Source organism: Grus americana, unplaced genomic scaffold (assembly GCF_028858705.1).
Source record: "Grus americana isolate bGruAme1 unplaced genomic scaffold, bGruAme1.mat scaffold_484, whole genome shotgun sequence".
NCBI classification, from domain to species: Eukaryota; Metazoa; Chordata; class Aves; order Gruiformes; family Gruidae; genus Grus; species Grus americana.
The window spans coordinates 1-25,119 of record NW_026561742.1 but is presented as its reverse complement, the minus strand read 5'-3'; the positions used below and the strand labels follow the sequence as shown (position 1 = coordinate 25,119).

The window sequence follows — 25,119 nt, the reverse complement described above, 5'->3', positions numbered from 1 at the left end:
CCCCACGCAAACTCCGCCCCGACGCACGCCAAGCCCGCCCCTCACGCAAACTCCGCCCCGACGCACGCCAAGCCCCGCCCCTCACGCAAAACTCCGCCCCCGACGCACGCCAAGCCCCGCCCCTCACGCAGCGCACAGCGCATGCTCGCTCGGTGCTGCCGCCTAGCGACCAAATGTCGGTACTGCAGCGGCAGCGCCGCGCATGCGCAGTGCAGCGCCACGGCCCCTCCCCGGAACCGGCTGCCGGCAGTCGGTGTGCAGGGGCTGCCGTGAGCCGAGGGAGGAGCGGAGGCATCGCCGGGCTGCGGCTGCACGGAGGGAGAAGGTGAGCGGGGCAGCGGGACGGACCGGCGGGTCCCGGGGAAAGCCCCGAGGAGGGCGGCGGCAGCGGTGCCGCCTCCGAGGAGAGGCGGGGGGGCGGCGGGGTCCGTGTCACAGAGGGGAGGGGGGCTGCCCGGAGCCGCGCGGCGGGTGGGGGGGGTGCGCGCCGTGTCGGAACCGGGCGGGGAGACCGTCCGGAGCCGGGCGGCGGGGGCTGCCCGGAGCCGGCGGGCGTCCGCGCCTTTCGGAGGTGGCTGAGGGGAGGCGGGGGCGGGGGGGGGGGGTCCAGCCCGGAGCCGCGCTGCGGAGCTCGGGGCTGCCGTCGCGGCTCGGCGGGGCTTTCGGGTGAGTCGGCTTTGGGGTGAGGGCACGGGACGGTGTCCCCGCAGGGTCAGGAAGCGTGGAAGGCTGCCTCCCGCGGCACGCCGGCAGTTGCAGTCTTGGGGCACGCGGCTGCTGGTCGGCCATATTGGCTCCCCGGAGCACGCCGGGAAGTGTAGTCTTACGGCACTCTAACGGCTGCCACGCGGCGCTTGCCAGTGCGTGCCGGGAGGCGTCGTTTTCGCGGACGGGGCTGCCGGACAGCCCGACTTGCTCTCGCAGGAGCGCGAGGTTGGGGTTTTTTTGCCGGTTTCGAGTGGTTTTCTGCAGGCTTCCAGCCGCTCCCGAGCAGCGGTGCGGCCGTGCTACGAGAGAGCGCGCGCTCGTGCGGTGAGGCGTTGCCCGGTGTCCCGAGACGAGCGCTACCGGTCGGACTCTCCGGAAGCCTGTCCGGCAGCCCCAGGCCGCCCCCGAGCCCTGGCGTGAAGGCGGCAAGCTGGCCCTCGCCTGTGCCGCTTTCTTCCTGAACGGGGGTGCTGGCCGGCAGCGGCAGCAGCGCGGGGAAAGAGCGGCGTCTCCGGGAGCCCCTGCAGAAGGAGGAGGGTCTCCGGCCAGGGCCGACCTCCGGTAGTAACGGCCGCTGCTTTTTCTTTCCCTCTCCCAGGCCGCGCTGAGGACGTGGTTGCCCGTCCCTCCCTTGGGGATGCCGTCGACTGCAGCCGCCTCGCCTGTGCCTGGCCTGGCTCGCCTCGTGGCGTGGGGGCGAAAAGGGACAGGCGGCGGAGCGCTTACCGGCCGTGGACAGGAGCTGCCCTAAGGGAAGCTGGAATGGCCAGAGAAAGGTGAAGAAGAAGAAGAAGAGATGGAAGGCTCTCCGGCCGGCAGCTGCCTCCCGCTGCAGGCAAGAGAGCGCCTGCCTCGCCGGGTGAGGAAAGATCCCTCGTTGCGCTCCGCGGCAGGTCAGGCTGCCGACGGGCACCGCAGGGTCGCCACGCGTAACCCAAAGCACGGTGCGGCCGCGTACCGAGGGAGGGAGGCAGGCTACTCATCTAGGCAGACTCGTCTCCTCGGAGCTGTAAGACACCCGTGTATTCTCTTAGGCGGAGGACAGCCGAGCGACCGGAGTGACAGCAAAGGAAAGGCGGAGAGCAGGAGAAAGAAGCGTCTGCGCTGGCAAGCTCTCCCGGCAGCGCCGAGAGCCAGAGCTGCGGTGAGTCCTGGGCCCGCGGGGCCCCATCGCCTCTCCTCTGCGTCGCGGGCCCTCCTCTGCCCCCCTCGCTTTCCCACCCCGCTGTGGGGTTTTTTGGTTTGCTTTCTGCTCCCCGCTATGTTCTTTTTCCATCTCGCTCTGACGGGCTGCCTGTCCCCACCTTTTTTAGGTCCTCGCTCTCTCTGCCCCGTAGCCCGTGGCTATTGTTTCCTTCTCTCTCTCCCTGTCTCTCTGTCCGGCCCCCCGCCACTGTTTCTGCATTCCTCCCCCTCGGTCCTGTAGCCCGTCGGTATTTCTGCCGTCTCTGGCGCTCTCTGTGTGGCTCCTCGTTCCTGTTGTTCGAGGTCTTCCTTCTCGGCTCCGTAGCGAGTCGTCGTGAGTCTCTCTCTTTCTCCGTCCCTCTCGAGCCTCTTCCCTGCCCCTCGTTTTGAAGGCCCGCCTCTCTGTCCCGGCACCCGTCGCTACGGTTCCTTTTCTCCGTCTCGCTCCCCGTCCCTGTTTTTCTAAAGTCTCCCCTCTCTGCCTCCTAGCCCGTCGGTACCTTTTTCTTTCCCCGTCGCGGTTCGTCTGGCTCCCTGTCCCTCTTTCTTTCTTTCTTCCTTCCTCCCTGTCTGCCCCGCAGCCCGGCCCTTCGTTCCTTTCTCCTTCCCTCTCTGTCCCTCTCCCGGTCCCCGGCTTTAAACTCTGCTTCTCTGCCCGGTAGCTCGCCACCGTCTTACCTTTCCCCGTCTCTCTCTCTGTCCAGCTCCCTCTCTCGAATTTTCAATTCCTCCCTGTCACTGCAGAAGCCTGTCGGGACTTTTTCCCCTGCCCGGCTTGCCTCTCCCCGTCTCGCGATTCCTCCCTCTCTGCCCTCTTAGCCGCGACCGTTTTTATATTCTCCGTCTCTCCCTCGGTCCGCCTCGAGATCCCGATTGTTTTTTAAAGCGACCGAATCGTCGAGGTTGGCAGAGACCTTTACGATTATCGGGTGGAACCGCGAACCTGGCGCTGGCAAGTCCCCCTCTGCCCCGCAGCCCGTCCCTTCCCTTCCGACGGCCTCTTTCTGCACCTCTCTCTGTCCGGCTCCCGGCCCCTCTTTTCCACTTCCGCCCTCTGTACCCTGTGGCTTTCCCCCTCTTCTTTCTCTCTCTGTCTCTGTTTGAGGAGGAGCAGCTGCCGCCCCAGCGTTCGCACCCCGTTCACGGTGTCGCGCGCACGCTTCTTCTCGGGCGCGCTTCCTCCTCCTCCTCCTTCGGGCTCGACCCGAGGCTTCCGGCAGCAGTCTCCGGGTGTCGGATTTTGTAAAATAATTAACGTAACTGAAGGTGCAGCAGTGGGATCGGCCCGGGCGGGGCGCCTCCAAAGAGAGGGACCCGGAACAAAGAAATCCCGGGGCCGTTCCACGCTTGGGTCCCGGACACCCGCCCCTCGCGCGTCCCTTAGTCCCGCGGTGACTTTTGGTCTGGGGTCTTCTACCGTCGTCTCGGATTCTTCTTCTGTATAGCTGTGGGCGGTGCGTTATTCCACAGGTGCTGCTGCGCCGATGCTCCGTACGTTCGCAGTAACGGGTAGAGCGGAAGGCTCCGTGGCCGGGGAAGAGCGGCACGGACGCGTTCCTGCTCGCTCCGTTGCACCGGAATTTCGACGGCTGGGTTCGGCCGCTAAATTGATGGCGCTACCGGAAGAAATTTCAGAAAAGTGAGTGCTGTGCTTGTCTTTACCTTTTAAAGTAATTTTTCGACGGGCGCCCGGTCCGTGGCTTAGATATTTGGTTTGCGGCGAAACAGACCCGGAACGTGGCTCCAAGTAGCGTTCCGATTCGCTGAAATTCCCCGTAGTCAGAGCGCAAGAATCGTGAATGTTGCTTGGCGGTTTGAAATCTCAGGCTTTCTCTGAAAGCTGACCTGCCAGAATGAGCCGAAAGCAGGCCGAACGCCAATAGGGATGCCGCAGAAAAGGTCCTCTTCTTGACAGGAGAAGAGCTTGGCGAGACGTCAGCGCCGTTTCCCGTAGGGCCTCCGACCTACCGGTTCAGCAAGCGTGGGCTTTGTGCGATTCCCTCGGGGACGATGGCGAACAAACGTTGTACGGCAGAGAGTATCTTAGCTTACTTTCCATCTCCTGCTCGGTTACTTGCAGAATATTTAATTTGGCGTCGCACGGACCCAGAGGGACGGGTCCCCAACTCATGCTGGTAGGGCAACCCCGTACCAGCCGGTAAAATCGGAAAAGAGTACGACGTTTTGAAACGTTTGCCTTGCGAGGAGAAGGGCCGTCTCTCGTTAGGCAACTGAATTCTGCGACCGATTTCCACGCCTCACGCGCGTGCGTGCGCGCACACGCGCCCCCACCCCACCCCCCCAACAGGCAGGCTTTGACGGAGGCAGTCCCTAAGGCAACGCGATCTAAAACGTGGAAGTTTTTTTTTCTATTTTTAATAGTTTCTTACGGATAGGAGGCTCGTGTGAGCGTTTAGCCTGTCCCGTCCTTAATTCGGAACCCACTGGCTGGTGCAGAAGAACGGTCGTGTGACAAAACCAGCATGAAATTTGTCCCTGTGCCGGCTGCGTCCCGTGGTAAAGGAGTACATCTGTTATTCCGGCGTGAAAGATGTTTGATGAGCGTACCGCATCGTCAGAGCTGCTCTTGGTCTGCCTGCAAGCCGTGGGTTATGATTTAGAAATACGTTCGCCTACCGTTCCTTAACGTGTGGTTTTGGTTTTTATTTTTTCAAAGAAAGGGTGGCTTTTTCGTCGATCTCTTTGTGAGAGTATCAAATCAGGCGGCGGTAAATACGTAGAAGCAACTAGGCGTACTACGGCGTGTACCGGACAGCGTTGGCGTGCCGCTCTGCTAGCAGCGGAGAGCCAGATGAGGATGCCCGTGGTAAGTACTCGTTCTGCCTCCGGCTGAAGGGAAAGATTCTCATGTTGAGGGTTCCTGGGCTTGTCTGTGTGATTAGCATTACTACTTTTTTTTTTTTTTTTTTTTTTGTAATGTGAAACAGGGTCAGATGATTGTTGATGAGTGGGACTTTGCGTACTCCTTTAGGTAGCTTTTCGTACTGAACCTTAGATCAGTTACAAAACTTAATATTTGTGCAGTTTACGCGTTTTGTAGCATCTGTGGCAGAAACAACTACAAAGACATTTATCCTGTAGGTAAGCTGAAAATAAAAACGCGGTTTCTCACCTGATTTTTCTTTCGGAGGAACGCTCGCCCCCAGCGGCTGGTTTTTTTTGCTAGTGCTGTCGGGGGGAAGGAACGGCGGCACTTGCCTGGCTTCTTCCCCTAGCCAGGGACCTGAAACTTTGTTTTCCTCAGCTGTTTCAGTAGAAATTTACAAGTGTCGGTGGTCAACAGTGGCAGAGAATTGGGTGGCGTTTTCAATTTCAAAGGGAAGGAACATGTTGATGTTAATTCTGTTACCAAAAGTGAAGTACCAGCTGCTTCCTCTTTCTAGATCTTCTCTCCTTTCGCCGTCCTCCCCGAGGGGTAACGTGGCCACGCCGTATACCTTTTCTGCTCTGGTACCGTTCGTTTGATACGCAGGAGCGCTGTGAAATAAATAGAAGGGCTCCGGACAGACATCTGCCATCGTTGCGGATGCCTTAAATCGTGTATTTGTCCCTTTAGCCCTTTCCTTTCCGCTCAGTTGAGTTACGTGCAGCGTTAGGTTCCAGTCGAGAGCGGTGCCGCCGAACAACGCTCTGGGAGCGTGCGCGGAGGAGGGCGACCGAGATGGCGAGAGGTCTCCGAGGCGAGACTTAGGGGGAGCGGCTGAGGTCACTTGGTTTGTTCAGCTTGGAGAAGGGAAGGCCGAGGGGTGACCTCATCGCAGTCTACACCTTCCTCGAGGGGGACGGCGGAGGGGGAGGCGCTGACCTCCGCTCTCTCCGGTGACCGGCACTAGGACCCGAGGAAACGGGACGAAGCTGCGTCAGGGCAAGTTCAGACCGGACGTTGGGAAAAGGCTTTTCACTGAGAGGGCGGTCGGTCAGTCGCGGAACAGGCTCCCCAGGGAAGCGGTCGCAGCCACCGAGCCTGTCAGGAGTTCAAGGAGCGTCTGAACGATGCTCTTAGTCGCACGGTTTAGTTTTAGGTAGTCCCGCGTGGAGCGGGGGCTTGGTCTCGGCGATCCGTATGGGTCCCTTCCAACTTGAGATACTCTATGATTCTGTGAAATCTTCTGGGTTAGAAACGACCTTATTGTAATAGAGAATTCGCTGAACGTGGCTTTGTGCAAGGACTGTCGTCTTAGAATATCTTTTTTTTTTTTTTCTTCCCCCCCCCCCCCCCCAGATATGAGAAAAGCTCTGTCCAGAGATACGGAGACGAAATCAGTTGTACCTCATCCCGTGACACCGGAAGACATTGAGTAAGTGTAAGCTGTGATGCTCAGTGAAATTACTAAGAGCGTTAAGTTTCCCGTGCCTTTGCTTTCACTCTCCCATTCTCTTGTCTTGCGGCACGTCGCGTTTTTTGAGGCCGTGGAAGCGACATCGGGAGCGATGGGGTGTCAGAACCAGGTCCTCCTGCCTGTCGCTGGTTTTGCTTACCTTCGCCGTCTCTGTGTACCAGTCTGCGTGTCTCTCTGTGTTCCTCAATCCCTGTCCTCTCTTCTCTGTTCTGCTTTGTTTCGCTGCGTATGTCCCGTTCCCTGTCCCACCTTTATCCTTCCTTCCTTCTTCCTCGCCTTTTTCTCTGTCCTTTTGTCCTGCTCCCCGACCCTGTTTCTCGCTCCATCTGACCGTCCTTTTCCTGGCACCTTTGTGTCTCTGCTCCTTGCCCCCGTCTTTCTCTCCCCTCTGCCCAGTCCTCGTCTCCCTCTTTTGTCTCTCTGCCCCTCTGTCCTGCTCCCTGCCCCTCTTTTTCTCACTCTGCCCAGCGTCCCGCTCCCGGTCCTCTCCTTTCTCTTTCCCTCTGTTGCGCTCTCCTTCTCCCTGCTCCCCAGCCCGCTTCTCTCTCGCTCCCGCTTCCTTTTTTTATTCTCTGTTGCTCTGTCCTGCTCCCCGTGCCGCTGTCCCTCGCCGTACCTCTCGGTCCGGCTCCCTGCCCTTATTCTCTTTTCCTCCCTCGCCGTGGCGCTGCCCGCCCAGGGTCGTTTCTGCCTCTCTGTCCCGCTCCCCGTCCTTGTTTGTCGGTCGCCGTCCCGCTGCCTCTCTTCCTGCCGCTTCTTCCTCCCTCTCTGTCAGGCTCCCGTCCCCGTCCTTCACTCGCCGTCCCTTTCCTTGCCTCGTGCTTTCTCGCTCGCCGCCGCCCCCCCCCCCATCCAGCTGGCTGCCCCTTTTCTCCTCTCAGCCAGCGTCCTGCAGCTGGCTCCTCGGTTTTGGCGGCAGCCTGCACATAGCAGCCCAGCTCTCCAGCAGCCTGACGGACCGACCGTGTGTCTGTTCCACGCCGGACTGGCGAGCGTGGCTCTGGGTAGGGCAGCCGAGGTGCCCCAGGGCCGGGCCCCGAGCCCCGGTGCGGAGTCTCTCCCGGGACCGGCTCTGTGTGTGACTGAATAAACGCTTGCGGTCTCTTTTGCCGTGCCGGCTGCGTTGGTGCTTCCTTTGCGGGGGGCGAGGGGCAGGGGAGGAGGTGTGTGTGGGGGTATTAACGTATTCAACAAGGTCACATTGCTCGCATCCCCGGGATCCAAAAGTGATGCTTCTTGGCTCCGCCCCCTGATGCATGCCAAGCCCCGTGCCTGAAGCAAACTCTGCCCTGATGCACGCCCAGCCCGCCCCTCATGCAAAACTCCGCCCCTGATGCATGCCAAGCCCTGCCCCTCACAGAAACTCCGCCCCTGAAGCAAGCCAAGCCCCGCCCCTCACACAAACTCCGCCCCTCACAGAAACTCCGCCCCTGATGCACGCCAAACCCCGCCCCTCATGCAAAACCCCGCCCTGATGCATGCCAAGCCCCGCCCCTCACACAAACTCCACCCCTGAAGCAAGCCAAGCCCTGCCCCTCTGCAAACTCCGCCCCGATGCACGCCAAGCCCCGCCCCCACGCAAACTCCGCCCCTCACGCAAACTCCGCCCCGATGCACGCCAAGCCCCGCCCCTCACGCAAGCCCCGCCCCTCACGCAAACTCCGCCCCCGATGCATGCCAAGCCCCGCCCCTCACGCAAACTCCGCCCTGATGCACGCCAAGCCCCGCCCCTCATGCAAACCCCGCCCTGATGCATGCCAAGCCCCGCCCCTCACACAAACTCCGCCCCTGAAGCAAGCCAAGCCCCGCCCCTCTGCAAACTCCGCCCTGATGCACGCCAAGCCCCGCCCCTCACGCAAACTCCGCCCCTCACGCAAACTCCGCCCCTGTGCACGCCAAGCCCCGCCCCTCACGGAAGCCCCGCCCCTCACGCAAACTCCGCCCCGACGCACGCCAAGCCCCGCCCCTCATGCAAACTCCGCCCCTCACGCAAACTCCGCCCCCGACGCACGCCAAGCACCGCCCCTCACGCAAACTCCGCCCCTGACGCACGCCAAGCACCGCCCCTCACGCAAACTCCGCCCCGACGCACGCCAAGCCCCGCCCCTCACGCAAGCCCCGCCCCTCCGCAAACTCCGCCCCCGACGCACGCCAAGCACCGCCCCTCACGCAAACTCCGCCCCGATGCACGCAAAGCCCGCCCCAGGACCCGCCTGACGCAAGCCCGCCCCGACGCAAACTCCGCCCCGATGCACGCCAAGCCCCGCCCCCACGCAAACTCCGCCCCCGACGCAAACTCCGCCCCGACGCACGCCGAGCCCCGCCCCTCACGCAAACTCCGCCCCGACGCCAAGCCCCGCCCCGACGCAAACTCCGCCCCGACGCAAACACCGCCCCGACGCACGCGAAGCCCCGCCCCTCACGCAAACTCCGCCCCCGACGCACGCCAAGCCCCGCCCCTCACGCAAACTCCGCCCCGACGCACGCCAAGCCCCGCCCCTCACGCAAACTCCGCCCCCGACGCACGCCAAGCCCCGCCCCTCACGCAGCGCACAGCGCATGCTCGCTCGGTGCTGCCGCCTAGCGACCAAATGTCGGTACTGCAGCGGCAGCGCCGCGCATGCGCAGTGCAGCGCCACGGCCCCTCCCCGGAACCGGCTGCCGGCAGTCGGTGTGCAGGGGCTGCCGTGAGCCGAGGGAGGAGCGGAGGCATCGCCGGGCTGCGGCTGCACGGAGGGAGAAGGTGAGCGGGGCAGCGGGACGGACCGGCGGGTCCCGGGAAAGCCCCGAGGAGGGCGGCGGCAGCGGTGCCGCCTCCGAGGAGAGGCGGGGGGGCGGCGGGGTCCGTGTCACAGAGGGGAGGGGGGCTGCCCGGAGCCGCGCGGCGGCGGGTGGGGGGGGTGCGCGCCGTGTCGGAACCGGGCGGGGAGACCGTCCGGAGCCGGGCGGCGGGGGCTGCCCGGAGCCGGCGGGCGTCCGCGCCTTTCGGAGGTGGCTGAGGGGAGGCGGGGGCGGGGGGGGGGTCCAGCCCGGAGCCGCGCTGCGGAGCTCGGGGCTGCCGTCGCGGCTCGGCGGGGCTTTCGGGTGAGTCGGCTTTCGGGTGAGGGCACGGGACGGTGTCCCCGCAGGGTCAGGAAGCGTGGAAGGCTGCCTCCCGCGGCACGCCGGCAGTTGCAGTCTTGGGGCACGCGGCTGCTGGTCGGCCATATTGGCTCCCCGGAGCACGCCGGGAAGTGTAGTCTTACGGCACTCTAACGGCTGCCACGCGGCGCTTGCCAGTGCGTGCCGGGAGGCGTCGTTTTCGCGGACGGGGCTGCCGGACAGCCCGACTTGCTCTCGCAGGAGCGCGAGGTTGGGGTTTTTTTGCCGGTTTCGAGTGGTTTTCTGCAGGCTTCCAGCCGCTCCCGAGCAGCGGTGCGGCCGTGCTACGAGAGAGCGCGCGCTCGTGCGGTGAGGCGTTGCCCGGTGTCCCGAGACGAGCGCTACCGGTCGGACTCTCCGGAAGCCTGTCCGGCAGCCCCAGGCCGCCCCCGAGCCCTGGCGTGAAGGCGGCAAGCTGGCCCTCGCCTGTGCCGCTTTCTTCCTGAACGGGGGTGCTGGCGGGCAGCGGCAGCAGCGCGGGGAAAGAGCGGCGTCTCCGGAGCCCCTGCAGAAGGAGGAGGGTCTCCGGCCAGGGCCGACCTCCGGTAGTAACGGCCGCTGCTTTTTCTTTCCCTCTCCCAGGCCGCGCTGAGGACGTGGTTGCCCGTCCCTCCCTTGGGGATGCCGTCGACTGCAGCCGCCTCGCCTGTGCCTGGCCTGGCTCGCCTCGTGGCGTGGGGGCGAAAAGGGACAGGCGGCGGAGCGCTTACCGGCCGTGGACAGGAGCTGCCCTAAGGGAAGCTGGAATGGCCAGAGAAAGGTGAAGAAGAAGAAGAAGAGATGGAAGGCTCTCCGGCCGGCAGCTGCCTCCCGCTGCAGGCAAGAGAGCGCCTGCCTCGCCGGGTGAGGAAAGATCCCTCGTTGCGCTCCGCGGCAGGTCAGGCTGCCGACGGGCACCGCAGGGTCGCCACGCGTAACCCAAAGCACGGTGCGGCCGCGTACCGAGGGAGGGAGGCAGGCTACTCATCTAGGCAGACTCGTCTCCTCGGAGCTGTAAGACACCCGTGTATTCTCTTAGGCGGAGGACAGCCGAGCGACCGGAGTGACAGCAAAGGAAAGGCGGAGAGCAGGAGAAAGAAGCGTCTGCGCTGGCAAGCTCTCCCGGCAGCGCCGAGAGCCAGAGCTGCGGTGAGTCCTGGGCCCGCGGGGCCCCATCGCCTCTCCTCTGCGTCGCGGGCCCTCCTCTGCCCCCCTCGCTTTCCCACCCCGCCGTGGTTTGCTTTCTGCTCCCCGCTATGTTCTTTTTCCATCTCGCTCTGACGGGCTGCCTGTCCCCACCTTTTTTAGGTCCTCGCTCTCTCTGCCCCGTAGCCCGTGGCTATTGTTTCCTTCTCTCTCTCCCTGTCTCTCTGTCCGGCCCCAGCCACTGTTTCTGCATTCCTCCCCCTCGGTCCTGTAGCCTGTCGGTATTTCTGCCGTCTCTGGCTCTCTCTGTGCGGCTCCTCGTTCCTGTTGTTCGAGGTCTTCCTTCTCGGCTCCGTAGCGAGTCGTCGTGAGTCTCTCTCTTTCTCCGTCCCTCTTGAGCCTCTTCCCTGCCCCTCGTTTTGAAGGCCCGCCTCTCTGTCCCGGCACCCGTCGCTATGGTTCCTTTTTTCGGTCTGGCTCCGTCTCGCTCCCCGTCCCTGTTTTTTCTAAAGTCTCCCCTCTCTGCCTCCTAGCCCGTCGGTACCTTTTTCTTTCCCCGTCGCGGTTCGTCTGGCTCCCTGTCCCTCTTTCTTTCTTTCTTCCTTCCTCCCTGTCTGCCCCGCAGCCCGGCCCTTCGTTCCTTTCTCCTTCCCTCTCTGTCCCTCTCCCGGTCCCCGGCTTTAAACTCTGCTTCTCTGCCCGGTAGCTCGCCACCGTCTTACCTTTCCCCGTCTCTCTCTCTGTCCAGCTCCCTCTCTCGAATTTTCAATTCCTCCCTGTCACTGCAGAAGCCTGTCGGGACTTTTTCCCCTGCCCGGCTTGCCTCTCCCCGTCTCGCGATTCCTCCCTCTCTGCCCTCTTAGCCGCGACCGTTTTTATATTCTCCGTCTCTCTCTCGGTCCGCCTCGAGATCCCGATTGTTTTTTAGAGCGACCGAATCGTCGAGGTTGGCAGAGACCTTTACGATTATCGGGTGGAACCGCGAACCTGGCGCTGGCAAGTCCCCCTCTGCCCCGCAGCCCGTCCCTTCCCTTCCGACGGCCTCTTTCTGCACCTCTCTCTGTCCGGCTCCCGGCCCCTCTTTTCCACTTCCGCCCTCTGTACCCTGTGGCTTTCCCCCTCTTCTTTCTCTCTCTGTCTCTGTTTGAGGAGGAGCAGCTGCCGCCCCAGCGTTCGCACCCCGTTCACGGTGTCGCGCGCACGCTTCTTCTCGGGCGCGCTTCCTCCTCCTCCTCCTTCGGGCTCGACCCGAGGCTTCCGGCAGCAGTCTCCGGGTGTCGGATTTTGTAAAATAATTAACGTAACTGAAAGGTGCAGCAGCGGGATCGGCCCGGGCGGGGCGCCTCCAAAGAGAGGGACCCGGAACAAAGAAATCCCGGGGCGTTCCACGCTTGGGTCCCGGACACCCGCCCTCGCGCGTCCCTTTGTCCCGCGGTGACTTTTGGTCTGGGGTCTTCTACCGTCGTCTCGGATTCTTCTTCTGTATAGCTGTGGGCGGTGCGTTATTCCACAGGTGCTGCTGCGCCGATGCTCCGTACGTTCGCAGTAACGGGTAGAGCGGAAGGCTCCGTGGCCGGGGAAGAGCGGCACGGACGCGTTCCTGCTCGCTCCGTTGCACCGGAATTTCGACGGCTGGGTTCGGCCGCTAAATTGATGGCGCTACCGGAAGAAATTTCAGAAAAGTGAGTGCTGTGCTTGTCTTTAACCTTTTAAAGTAATTTTTCGACGGGCGCCCGGTCCGTGGCTTAGATATTTGGTTTGCGGCGAAACAGACCCGGAACGTGGCTCCAAGTAGCGTTCCGATTCGCTGAAATTCCCCGTAGTCAGAGCGCAAGAATCGTGAATGTTGCTTGGCGGTTTGAAATCTCAGGCTTTCTCTGAAAGCTGACCTGCCAGAATGAGCCGAAAGCAGGCCGAACGCCAATAGGGATGCCGCAGAAAAGGTCCTCTTCTTGACAGGAGAAGAGCTTGGCGAGACGTCAGCGCCGTTTCCCGTAGGGCCTCCGACCTACCGGTTCAGCAAGCGTGGCTTTGTGCGATTCCCTCGGGGACGATGGCGAACAAACGTTGTACGGCAGAGAGTATCTTAGCTTACTTTCCATCTCCTGCTCGGTTACTTGCAGAATATTTAATTTGGCGTCGCACGGACCCAGAGGGACGGGTCCCCAACTCATGCTGGTAGGGCAACCCCGTACCAGCCGGTAAAATCGGAAAAGAGTACGACGTTTTGAAACGTTTGCCTTGCGAGGAGAAGGGCCGTCTCTCGTTAGGCAACTGAATTCTGCGACCGATTTCCACGCCTCACGCGCGTGCGTGCGCGCACACGCGCCCCCCCACCCACCCCCCCCAACAGGCAGGCTTTGAAGGAGGCAGTCCCTAAGGCAACGCGATCTAAAACGTGGAAGTTTTTTTTTCTATTTTTAATAGTTTCTTACGGATAGGAGGCTCGTGTGAGCGTTTAGCCTGTCCCGTCCTTAATTCGGAACCCACTGGCTGGTGCAGAAGAACGGTCGTGTGACAAAACCAGCATGAAATTTGTCCCTGTGCCGGCTGCGTCCCGTGGTAAAGGAGTACATCTGTTATTCCGGCGTGAAAGATGTTTGATGAGCGTACCGCATCGTCAGAGCTGCTCTTGGTCTGCCTGCAAGCCGTGGGTTATGATTTAGAAATACGTTCGCCTACCGTTCCTTAACTGTGTGGTTTTGGTTTTTATTTTTTCAAAGAAAGGGTGGCTTTTTCGTCGATCTCTTTGTGAGAGTATCAAATCAGGCGGCGGTAAATACGTAGAAGCAACTAGGCGTACTACGGCGTGTACCGGACAGCGTTGGCGTGCCGCTCTGCTAGCAGCGGAGAGCCAGATGAGGATGCCCGTGGTAAGTACTCGTTCTGCCTCCGGCTGAAGGGAAAGATTCTCATGTTGAGGGTTCCTGGGCTTGTCTGTGTGATTAGCATTACTACTTTTTTTTTTTTTTTTTTTTTTTAATGTGAAACAGGGTCAGATGAGTGTTGATGAGTGGGACTTTGCGTAAACATTTAGGTAGCTTTTCGTACTGAACCTTAGATCAGTTACAAAACTTAATCTTTGTGCAGTTTACGCGTTTTGTAGCATCTGTGGCAGAAACAACTACAAAGACATTTATCCTGTAGGTAAGCTGAAAATAAAAACGCGGTTTCTCACCTGATTTTTCTTTCGGAGGAACGCTCGCCCCCAGCGGCTGGTTTTTTTTGCTAGTGCTGTCGGGGGGAAGGAACGGCGGCACTTGCCTGGCTTCTTCCCCTAGCCAGGGACCTGAAACTTTGTTTTCCTCAGCTGTTTCAGTAGAAATTTACAAGTGTCGGTGGTCAACAGTGGCAGAGAATTGGGTGGCGTTTTCAATTTCAAAGGGAAGGAACGTGTTGATGTTAATTCTGTTACCAAAAGTGAAGTACCAGCTGCTTCCTCTTTCTAGATCTTCTCTCCTTTCGCCGTCCTCCCCGAGGGGTAACGTGGCCACGCCGTATACCTTTTCTGCTCTGGTACCGTTCGTTTGATACGCAGGAGCGCTGTGAAATAAATAGAAGGGCTCCGGACAGACATCTGCCATCGTTGCGGCTGCCTTAAATCGTGTATTTGTCCCTTTAGCCCGTCATTTCCTTTCCGCTCAGTTGAGTTACGTGCAGCGTTAGGTTCCAGTCGAGAGCGGTGCCGCCGAACAACGCTCTGGGAGCGTGCGCGGAGGAGGGCGACCGAGATGGCGAGAGGTCTCCGAGGCGAGACTTAGGGGGAGCGGCTGAGGTCACTTGGTTTGTTCAGCTTGGAGAAGGGAAGGCCGAGGGGTGACCTCATCGCAGTCTACACCTTCCTCGAGGGGGACGGCGGAGGGGGAGGCGCTGACCTCCGCTCTCTCCGGTGACCGGCACTAGGACCCGAGGAAACGGGACGAAGCTGCGTCAGGGCAAGTTCAGACCGGACGTTGGGAAAAGGCTTTTCACTGAGAGGGCGGTCGGTCAGTCGCGGAACAGGCTCCCCAGGGAAGCGGTCGCAGCCACCGAGCCTGTCAGGAGTTCAAGGAGCGTCTGAACGATGCTCTTAGTCGCACGGTTTAGTTTTAGGTAGTCCCGCGTGGAGCGGGGGCTTGGTCTCGGCGATCCGTATGGGTCCCTTCCAACTTGAGATACTCTATGATTCTGTGAAATCTTCTGGGTTAGAAACGACCTTATTGTAATAGAGAATTCGCTGAACGTGGCTTTGTGCAAGGACTGTCGTCTTAGAATATCTTTTTTTTTTTTTCTTCCCCCCCCCCCCCCCCCAGATATGAGAAAAGCTCTGTCCAGAGATACGGAGACGAAATCAGTTGTACCTCATCCCGTGACACCGGAAGACATTGAGTAAGTGTAAGCTGTGATGCTCAGTGAAATTACTAAGAGCGTTAAGTTTCCCGTGCCTTTGCTTTCACTCTCCCATTCTCTTGTCTTGCGGCACGTCGCGTTTTTTGAGGCCGTGGAAGCGACATCGGGAGCGATGGGGTGTCAGAACCAGGTCCTCCTGCCTGTCGCTGGTTTTGCTTACCTTCGCCGTCTCTGTGTACCAGTCTGCGTGTCTCTCTGTGTTCCTCAATCCCTGTCCTCTCTTCTCTGTTCTGCTTTGTTTCGCTGCGTATGTCCCGTTCCCTGTCCCACCTTTATCCTTCCTTCCTTCTTCCTCGCCTTTTTCTCTGTCCTTTTGTCCTGCTCCCCGACCCTGTTTCTCGCTCCATCTGACCGTCCTTTTCCTGGCACCTTTGTGTCTCTGCTCCTTGCCCCCGTCTTTCTCTCCCCTCTGCCCAGTCCTCGTCTCCCTCTTTTGTCTCTCTGCCCCTCTGTCCTGCTCCCTGCCCCTCTTTTTCTCACTCTGCCCCAGCGTCCCGCTCCCCGGTCCTCTTTCCCTCTGTTGCGCTCTCCTTCTCCCTGCTCCCCAGCCCGCTTCTCTCTCGCTCCGCTTCCTTTTTTTATTCTCTGTTGCTCTGTCCTGCTCCCCGTGCCGCTGTCCCTCGCCGTACCTCTCGGTCCGGCTCCCTGCCCTTATTCTCTTTTCCTCCCTCGCCGTGGCGCTGCCCGCCCAGGGTCGTTTCTGCCTCTCTGTCCCGCTCCCCGTCCTTGTTTGTCGGTCGCCGTCCCGCTGCCTCTCTTCCTGCCGCTTCTTCCTCCCTCTCTGTCAGGCTCCCCGTCCCCGTCCTTCACTCGCCGTCCCTTTCCTTGCCTCGTGCTTTCTCGCTCGCCGCCGCCGCCCCCCCCATCCAGCTGGCTGCCCTTTTCTCCTCTCAGCCAGCGTCCTGCAGCTGGCTCCTCGGTTTTGGCGGCAGCCTGCACATAGCAGCCCAGCTCTCCAGCAGCCTGACGGACCGACCGTGTGTCTGTTCCACGCCGGACTGGCGAGCGTGGCTCTGGGTAGGGCAGCCGAGGTGCCCCAGGGCCGGGCCCCGAGCCCCGGTGCGGAGTCTCTCCCGGGACCGGCTCTGTGTGTGACTGAATAAACGCTTGCGGTCTCTTTTGCCGTGCCGGCTGCGTTGGTGCTTCCTTTGCGGGGGGCGAGGGGCAGGGGAGGAGGTGTGTTGGGGGGTATTAACGTATTCAACAAGGTCACATTGCTCGCATCCCCGGGATCCAAAAGTGATGCTTCTTGGCTCCGCCCCCTGATGCATGCCAAGCCCCGTGCCTGAAGCAAACTCTGCCCTGATGCACGCCCAGCCCCGCCCCTCATGCAAACTCCGCCCCTGATGCATGCCAAGCCCTGCCCCTCACAGAAACTCCGCCCCTCACAGAAACTCCGCCCCTGAAGCAAGCCAAGCCCTGCCCCTCACAGAAACTCCGCCCCTCACAGAAACTCCGCCCCTGATGCACGCCAAGCCCCGCCCCTCATGCAAACCCCGCCCTGATGCATGCCAAGCCCCGCCCCTCACACAAACTCCACCCCTGAAGCAAGCCAAGCCCTGCCCCTCTGCAAACTCCGCCCCGATGCACGCCAAGCCCCGCCCCTCACGCAAACTCCGCCCCCTCACGCAAACTCCGCCTGTGCACGCCAAGCCCGCCCCTCACCGAAGCCCCGCCCCTCACGCAAACTCCGCCCCGATGCACGCCAAGCACCGCTCCTCACGCAAACTCCGCCCTGATGCACGCCAAGCCCCGCCCCTCACGCAAACTCCGCCCCGATGCACGCCAAGCCCCGCCCCTCATGCAAACTCCGCCCTGATGCACGCCAAGCCCCGCCCCTCACACAAACTCCGCCCTGATGCAAGCAAGCCCGCCCCTCTGCAAACTCCGCCCTGATGCACGCCAAGCCCCGCCCCTCACGCAAACTCCGCCCGATGCACGCCAAGCCCCGCCCCTCACGCAAACTCCGCCCCTCACGCAAACTCCGCCCCGTGCACGCCAAGCCCCCGCCCCTCACGCAAGCCCCGCCCTCACGCAAACTCCGCCCCCGACGCACGCCAAGCCCCGCCCCACAGCAAACTCCGCCCCTCACGCAAACTCCGCCCCTGACGCACGCCAAGCACCGCCCCTCACGCAAACTCCGCCCCTGATGCACGCCCAGCCCCGCCCCTCACACAAACTCCGCCCCGACGCACGCCAAGCCCCGCCCCTCACGCAAACTCCGCCCCGACGCACGCCAAGCCCCGCCCCCACGGAACCCGCCCCTGACGCCAAGCCCGCCCCCGATGCAAACTCCGCCCCTGATGCACGCCAAGCCCGCCCCCGATGCAAACTCCGCCCCCGACGCAAACTCCGCCCCGACGCACGCCGAGCCCCGCCCCTCACGCAAACTCCGCCCCGACGCAAGCCCCGCCCCCCCCCGACGCAAAACTCCGCCCCGACGCAAACACGCCCCGACGCACGCCGAGCCACCGCCCTCACGCAAACTCCGCCCCTCACGCAAACTCCGCCCCCGACGCACGCCAAGCCCCGCCCCTCACGCAAACTCCGCCCCGACGCACGCCAAGCCCCGCCCCTCACGCAAACTCCGCCCCCGACGCACGCCAAGCCCCGCCCCTCACGCAGCGCACAGCGCATGCTCGCTCGGTGCTGCCGCCTAGCGACCAAATGTCGGTACTGCAGCGGCAGCGCCGCGCATGCGCAGTGCAGCGCCACGGCCCCTCCCCGGAACCGGCTGCCGGCAGTCGGTGTGCAGGGGCTGCCGTGAGCCGAGGGAGGAGCGGAGGCATCGCCGGGCTGCGGCTGCACGGAGGGAGAAGGTGAGCGGGGCAGCGGGACGGACCGGCGGGTCCCGGGGAAAGCCCCGAGGAGGGCGGCGGCAGCGGTGCCGCCTCCGAGGAGAGGCGGGGGGGCGGCGGGGTCCGTGTCACAGAGGGGGGGGGGCTGCCCGGAGCCGCGCGGCGGGTGGGGGGGGTGCGCGCCGTGTCGGAACCGGGCGGGGAGACCGTCCGGAGCCGGGCGGGGGGGGCTGCCCGGAGCCGGCGGGCGTCCGCGCCTTTCGGAGGTGGCTGAGGGGAGGCGGGGGCGGGGGCGGGGGTCCAGCCCGGAGCCGCGCTGCGGAGCTCGGGGCTGCCGTCGCGGCTCGGCGGGGCTTTCGGGTGAGTCGGCTTTCGGGTGAGGGCACGGGACGGTGTCCCCGCAGGGTCAGGAAGCGTGGAAGGCTGCCTCCCGCGGCACGCCGGCAGTTGCAGTCTTGGGGCACGCGGCTGCTGGTCGGCCATATTGGCTCCCCGGAGCACGCCGGGAAGTGTAGTCTTACGGCACTCTAACGGCTGCCACGCGGCGCTTGCCAGTGCGTGCCGGGAGGCGTCGTTTTCGCGGACGGGGCTGCCGGACAGCCCGACTTGCTCTCGCAGGAGCGCGAGGTTGGGGTTTTTTGCCGGTTTCGAGTGGTTTTCTGCAGGCTTCCAGCCGCTCCCGAGCAGCGGTGCGGCCGTGCTACGAGAGAGCGCGCGCTCGTGCGGTGAGGCGTTGCCCGGTGTCCCGAGACGAGCGCTACCGGTCGGACTCTCCGGAAGCCTGTCCGGCAGCCCCAGGCCGCCCCCGAGCCCTGGCGTGAAGGCGGCAAGCTGGCCCTCGCCTGTGCCGCTTTCTTCCTGAACGGGGGTGGCTGGCGGCAGCGGCAGCAGCGCGGGGAAAGAGCGGCGTCTCCGGAGCCCCTGCAGAAGGAGGAGGGTCTCCGGCCAGGGCCGACCTCCGGTAGTAACGGCCGCTGCTTTTTCTTTCCCTCTCCCAGGCCGCGCTGAGGACGTGGTTGCCCGTCCCTCCCTTGGGGATGCCGTCGACTGCAGCCGCCTCGCCTGTGCCTGGCCTGGCTCGCCTCGTGGCGTGGGGGCGAAAAGGGACAGGCGGCGGAGCGCTTACCGGCCGTGGACAGGAGCTGCCCTAAGGGAAGCTGGAATGGCCAGAGAAAGGTGAAGAAGAAGAAGAAGAGATGGAAGGCTCTCCGGCCGGCAGCTGCCTCCCGCTGCAGGCAAGAGAGCGCCTGCCTCGCCGGGTGAGGAAAGATCCCTCGTTGCGCTCCGCGGCAGGTCAGGCTGCCGACGGGCACCGCAGGGTCGCCACGCGTAACCCAAAGCACGGTGCGGCCGCGTACCGAGGGAGGGAGGCAGGCTACTCATCTAGGCAGACTCGTCTCCTCGGAGCTGTAAGACACCCGTGTATTCTCTTAGGCGGAGGACAGCCGAGCGACCGGAGTGACAGCAAAGGAAAGGCGGAGAGCAGGAGAAAGAAGCGTCTGCGCTGGCAAGCTCTCCCGGCAGCGCCGAGAGCCAGAGCTGCGGTGAGTCCTGGGCCCGCGGGGCCCCATCGCCTCTCCTCTGCGTCGCGGGCCCTCCTCTGCCCCCCACGCTTTCCCGCCCCGCCGTGGTTTGCTTTCTGCTCCCCGCTATGTTCTTTTTCCATCTCGCTCTGACGGGCTGCCTGTCCCCACCTTTTTCAGGTCCTCGCTCTCTCTGCCCCGTAGCCCGTGGCTATTGTTTCCTTCTCTCTCTCCCTGTCTCTCTGTCCGGCCCCCAGCCACTGTTTCTGCATTCCTCCCCCTCGGTCCTGTAGCCCGTCGGTATTTCTGCCGTCTCTGGCGCTCTCTGTGCGGCTCCTCGTTCCTGTTGTTCGAGGTCTTCCTTCTCGGCTCCGTAGCGAGTCGTCGTGAGTCTCTCTCTTTCTCCGTCCCTCTCGAGCCTCTTCCCTGCCCCTCGTTTTGAAGGCCCGCCTCTCTGTCCCGGCACCCGTCGCTACGGTTCCTTTTCTCCGTCTCGCTCCCCGTCCCTGTTTTTCTAAAGTCTCCCCTCTCTGCCTCCTAGCCCGTCGGTACCTTTTTCTTTCCCCGTCGCGGTTCGTCTGGCTCCCTGTCCCTCTTTCTTTCTTTCTTCCTTCCTCCCTGTCTGCCCCGCAGCCGGCCCTTCGTTCCTTTCTCCTTCCCTCTCTGTCCCCTCCCTCTCCCCGGCTTTAAACTCTGCTTCTCTGCCCGGTAGCTCGCCACCGTCTTACCTTTCCCCGTCTCTCTCTCTGTCCAGCTCCCTCTCTCGAATTTTCAATTCCTCCCTGTCACTGCAGAAGCCTGTCGGGACTTTTCCCCTGCCCGGCTTGCCTCTCCCCGTCTCGCGATTCCTCCCTCTCTGCCCTCTTAGCCGCGACCGTTTTTATATTCTCCGTCTCTCTCTCGGTCCGCCTCGAGATCCCGATTGTTTTTTAAAGCGACCGAATCGTCGAGGTTGGCAGAGACCTTTACGATTATCGGGTGGAACCGCGAACCTGGCGCTGGCAAGTCCCCCTCTGCCCCGCAGCCCGTCCCTTCCCTTCCGACGGCCTCTTTCTGCACCTCTCTCTGTCCGGCTCCCGGCCCCTCTTTTCCACTTCCGCCCTCTGTACCCTGTGGCTTTCCCCCTCTTCTTTCTCTCTCTGTCTCTGTTTGAGGAGGAGCAGCTGCCGCCCCAGCGTTCGCACCCCGTTCACGGTGTCGCGCGCACGCTTCTTCTCGGGCGCGCTTCCTCCTCCTCCTCCTTCGGGCTCGACCCGAGGCTTCCGGCAGCAGTCTCCGGGTGTCGGATTTTGTAAAATAATTAACGTAACTGAAAGGTGCAGCAGCGGGATCGGCCCGGGCGGGGCGCCTCCAAAGAGAGGGACCCGAACAAAGAAATCCCGGGCCGTTCCACGCTTGGGTCCCGGACACCCGCCCCTCGCGCGTCCCTTAGTCCCGCGGTGACTTTTGGTCTGGGGTCTTCTACCGTCGTCTCGGATTCTTCTTCTGTATAGCTGTGGGCGGTGCGTTATTCCACAGGTGCTGCTGCGCCGATGCTCCGTACGTTCGCAGTAACGGGTAGAGCGGAAGGCTCCGTGGCCGGGGAAGAGCGGCACGGACGCGTTCCTGCTCGCTCCGTTGCACCGGAATTTCGACGGCTGGGTTCGGCCGCTAAATTGATGGCGCTACCGGAAGAAATTTCAGAAAAGTGAGTGCTGTGCTTGTCTTTAACCTTTTAAAGTAATTTTTCGACGGGCGCCCGGTCCGTGGCTTAGATATTTGGTTTGCGGCGAAACAGACCCGGAACGTGGCTCCAAGTAGCGTTCCGATTCGCTGAAATTCCCCGTAGTCAGAGCGCAAGAATGGTGAATGTTGCTTGGCGGTTTGAAATCTCAGGCTTTCTCTGAAAGCTGACCTGCCAGAATGAGCCGAAAGCAGGCCGAACGCCAATAGGGATGCCGCAGAAAAGGTCCTCTTCTTGACAGGAGAAGAGCTTGGCGAGACGTCAGCGCCGTTTCCCGTAGGGCCTCCGACCTACCGGTTCAGCAAGCGTGGGCTTTGTGCGATTCCCTCGGGGACGATGGCGAACAAACGTTGTACGGCAGAGAGTATCTTAGCTTACTTTCCATCTCCTGCTCGGTTACTTGCAGAATATTTAATTTGGCGTCGCACGGACCCAGAGGGACGGGTCCCCAACTCATGCTGGTAGGGCAACCCCGTACCAGCCGGTAAAATCGGAAAAGAGTACGACGTTTTGAAACGTTTGCCTTGCGAGGAGAAGGGCCGTCTCTCGTTAGGCAACTGAATTCTGCGACCGATTTCCACGCCTCACGCGCGTGCGTGCGCGCACACGCGCCCCCCCCCCCACCCCCCAACAGGCAGGCTTTGAAGGAGGCAGTCCCTAAGGCAACGCGATCTAAAACGTGGAAGTTTTTTTTTCTATTTTTAATAGTTTCTTACGGATAGGAGGCTCGTGTGAGCGTTTAGCCTGTCCCGTCCTTAATTCGGAACCCACTGGCTGGTGCAGAAGAACGGTCGTGTGACAAAACCAGCATGAAATTTGTCCCTGTGCCGGCTGCGTCCCGTGGTAAAGGAGTACATCTGTTATTCCGGCGTGAAAGATGTTTGATGAGCGTACCGCATCGTCAGAGCTGCTCTTGGTCTGCCTGCAAGCCGTGGGTTATGATTTAGAAATACGTTCGCCTACCGTTCCTTAACTGTGTGGTGTTGGTTTTTATTTTTTCAAAGAAAGGGTGGCTTTTTCGTCGATCTCTTTGTGAGAGTATCAAATCAGGCGGCGGTAAATACGTAGAAGCAACTAGGCGTACTACGGCGTGTACCGGACAGCGTTGGCGTGCCGCTCTGCTAGCAGCGGAGAGCCAGATGAGGATGCCCGTGGTAAGTACTCGTTCTGCCTCCGGCTGAAGGGAAAGATTCTCATGTTGAGGGTTCCTGGGCTTGTCTGTGTGATTAGCATTACTACTTTTTTTTTTTTTTTTTTTTTTTTTGTAATGTGAAACAGGGTCAGATGATTGTTGATTAGTGGGACTTTGCGTACTCCTTTAGGTAGCTTTTCGTACTGAACCTTAGATCAGTTAAAAAACTTAATCTTTGTGCAGTTTACGCGTTTTGTAGCATCTGTGGCAGAACAACTACAAAGACATTTATCCTGTAGGTAAGCTGAAAATAAAAACGCGGTTTCTCACCTGATTTTTCTTTCGGAGGAACGCTCGCCCCCAGCGGCTGGTTTTTTTTGCTAGTGCTGTCGGGGGAAGGAACGGCGGCACTTGCCTGGCTTCTTCCCCTAGCCAGGGACCTGAAACTTTGTTTTCCTCAGCTGTTTCAGTAGAAATTTACAAGTGTCGGTGGTCAACAGTGGCAGAGAATTGGGTGGCGTTTTCAATTTCAAAGGGAAGGAACATGTTGATGTTAATTCTGTTACCAAAGTGAAGTACCAGCTGCTTCCTCTTTCTAGATCTTCTCTCCTTTCGCCGTCCTCCCCGAGGGGTAACGTGGCCACGCCGTATACCTTTTCTGCTCTGGTACCGTTCGTTTGATACGCAGGAGCGCTGTGAAATAAATAGAAGGGCTCCGGACAGACATCTGCCATCGTTGCGGCTGCCTTAAATCGTGTATTTGTCCCTTTAGCCCGTCATTTCCTTTCCTCTCAGTTGAGTTACGTGCAGCGTTAGGTTCCAGTCGAGAGCGGTGCCGCCGAACAACGCTCTGGGAGCGTGCGCGGAGGAGGGCGACCGAGATGGCGAGAGGTCTCCGAGGCGAGACTTAGGGGGAGCGGCTGAGGTCACTTGGTTTGTTCAGCTTGGAGAAGGGAAGGCCGAGGGGTGACCTCATCGCAGTCTACACCTTCCTCGAGGGGGACGGCGGAGGGGGAGGCGCTGACCTCCGCTCTCTCCGGTGACCGGCACTAGGACCGAGGAAACGGGACGAAGCTGCGTCAGGGCAAGTTCAGACCGGACGTTGGGAAAAGGCTTTTCACTGAGAGGGCGGTCGGTCAGTCGCGGAACAGGCTCCCCAGGGAAGCGGTCGCAGCCACCGAGCCTGTCAGGAGTTCAAGGAGCGTCTGAACGATGCTCTTAGTCGCACGGTTTAGTTTTAGGTAGTCCCGCGTGGAGCGGGGGCTTGGTCTCGGCGATCCGTATGGGTCCCTTCCAACTTGAGATACTCTATGATTCTGTGAAATCTTCTGGGTTAGAAACGACCTTATTGTAATAGAGAATTCGCTGAACGTGGCTTTGTGCAAGGACTGTCGTCTTAGAATATCTTTTTTTTTTTTTTCTTCCCCCCCCCCCCCCCAGATATGAGAAAAGCTCTGTCCAGAGATACGGAGACGAAATCAGTTGTACCTCATCCCGTGACACCGGAAGACATTGAGTAAGTGTAAGCTGTGATGCTCAGTGAAATTACTAAGAGCGTTAAGTTTCCCGTGCCTTTGCTTTCACTCTCCCATTCTCTTGTCTTGCGGCACGTCGCGTTTTTTGAGGCCGTGGAAGCGACATCGGGAGCGATGGGTGTCAGAACCAGGTCCTCCTGCCTGTCGCTGGTTTTGCTTACCTTCGCCGTCTCTGTGTACCAGTCTGCGTGTCTCTCTGTGTTCCTCAATCCCTGTCCTCTCTTCTCTGTTCTGCTTTGTTTCGCTGCGTATGTCCCGTTCCCTGTCCACCTTTATCCTTCCTTCCTTCTTCCTCGCCTTTTTCTCTGTCCTTTTGTCCGGCCCCGACCCTGTTTCTCGCTCCATCTGACCGTCCTTTTCCTGGCACCTTTGTGTCTCTGCTCCTTGCCCCCGTCTTTCTCTCCCCTCTGCCCAGTCCTCGTCTCCCTCTTTTGTCTCTCTGCCCCTCTGTCCTGCTCCCTGCCCCTCTTTTTCTCACTCTGCCCCAGCGTCCCGCTCCCCGGTCCTCTTTCCCTCTGTTGCGCTCTCCTTCTCCCTGCTCCCCAGCCCGCTTCTCTCACGCTCCCGCTTCCTTTTTTATTCTCTGTTGCTCTGTCCTGCTCCCCGTGCCGCTGTCCCTCGCCGTACCTCTCGGTCCGGCTCCCTGCCCTTATTCTCTTTTCCTCCCTCGCCGTGGCGCTGCCCGCCCAGGGTCGTTTCTGCCTCTCTGTCCCGCTCCCCGTCCTGGTTTGTCGGTCGCCGTCCCGCTGCCTCTCTTCTGCCGCTTCTTCCTCCCTCTCTGTCAGGCTCCCCGTCCCCGTCCTTCACTCGCCGTCCCTTTCCTTGCCTCGTGCTTTCTCGCTCGCCGCCGCCCCCCCCCCCATCCAGCTGGCTGCCCCTTTTCTCCTCTCAGCCAGCGTCCTGCAGCTGGCTCCTCGGTTTTGGCGGCAGCCTGCACATAGCAGCCCAGCTCTCCAGCAGCCTGACGGACCGACCGTGTGTCTGTTCCACGCCGGACTGGCGAGCGTGGCTCTGGGTAGGGCAGCCGAGGTGCCCCAGGGCCGGGCCCCGAGCCCGGTGCGGAGTCTCTCCGGGACCGGCTCTGTGTGTGACTGAATAAACGCTTGCGGTCTCTTTTGCCGTGCCGGCTGCGTTGGTGCTTCCTTTGCGGGGGGCGAGGGGCAGGGGAGGAGGTGTGTGTGGGGGTATTAACGTATTCAACAAGGTCACATTGCTCGCATCCCCGGGATCCAAAAGTGATGCTTCTTGGCTCCGCCCCCTGATGCATGCCAAGCCCCGTGCCTGAAGCAAACTCTGCCCTGATGCACGCCCAGCCCCGCCCCTCATGCAAACTCGCCCCTGAAGCATGCCAAGCCCTGCCCCTCACAGAAACTCCGCCCTGAAGCAAGCCAAGCCCCCCCTCACAGAAACTCCGCCCCTCACAGAAACTCCGCCCTGAAGCAAGCCAAGCCCTGCCCCTCACAGAAACTCCGCCCCTCACAGAAACTCCGCCCTGATGC

The 25,119-nt window shown here is 61.4% G+C and overlaps 1 long non-coding RNA gene across 1 annotated transcript; it reads left to right on the top strand.

Moving 5' to 3' along the window:
- Positions 1-17,643: 17,643 nt before the first annotated feature.
- Positions 17,644-19,302, top strand: LOC129200771 (uncharacterized). The gene is made up of 3 exons (XR_008575093.1): positions 17,644-17,728; positions 18,706-18,966; positions 19,142-19,302. It is a non-coding gene; the product is annotated as an uncharacterized LOC129200771 (long non-coding RNA).
- Positions 19,303-25,119: the final 5,817 nt, after the last annotated feature.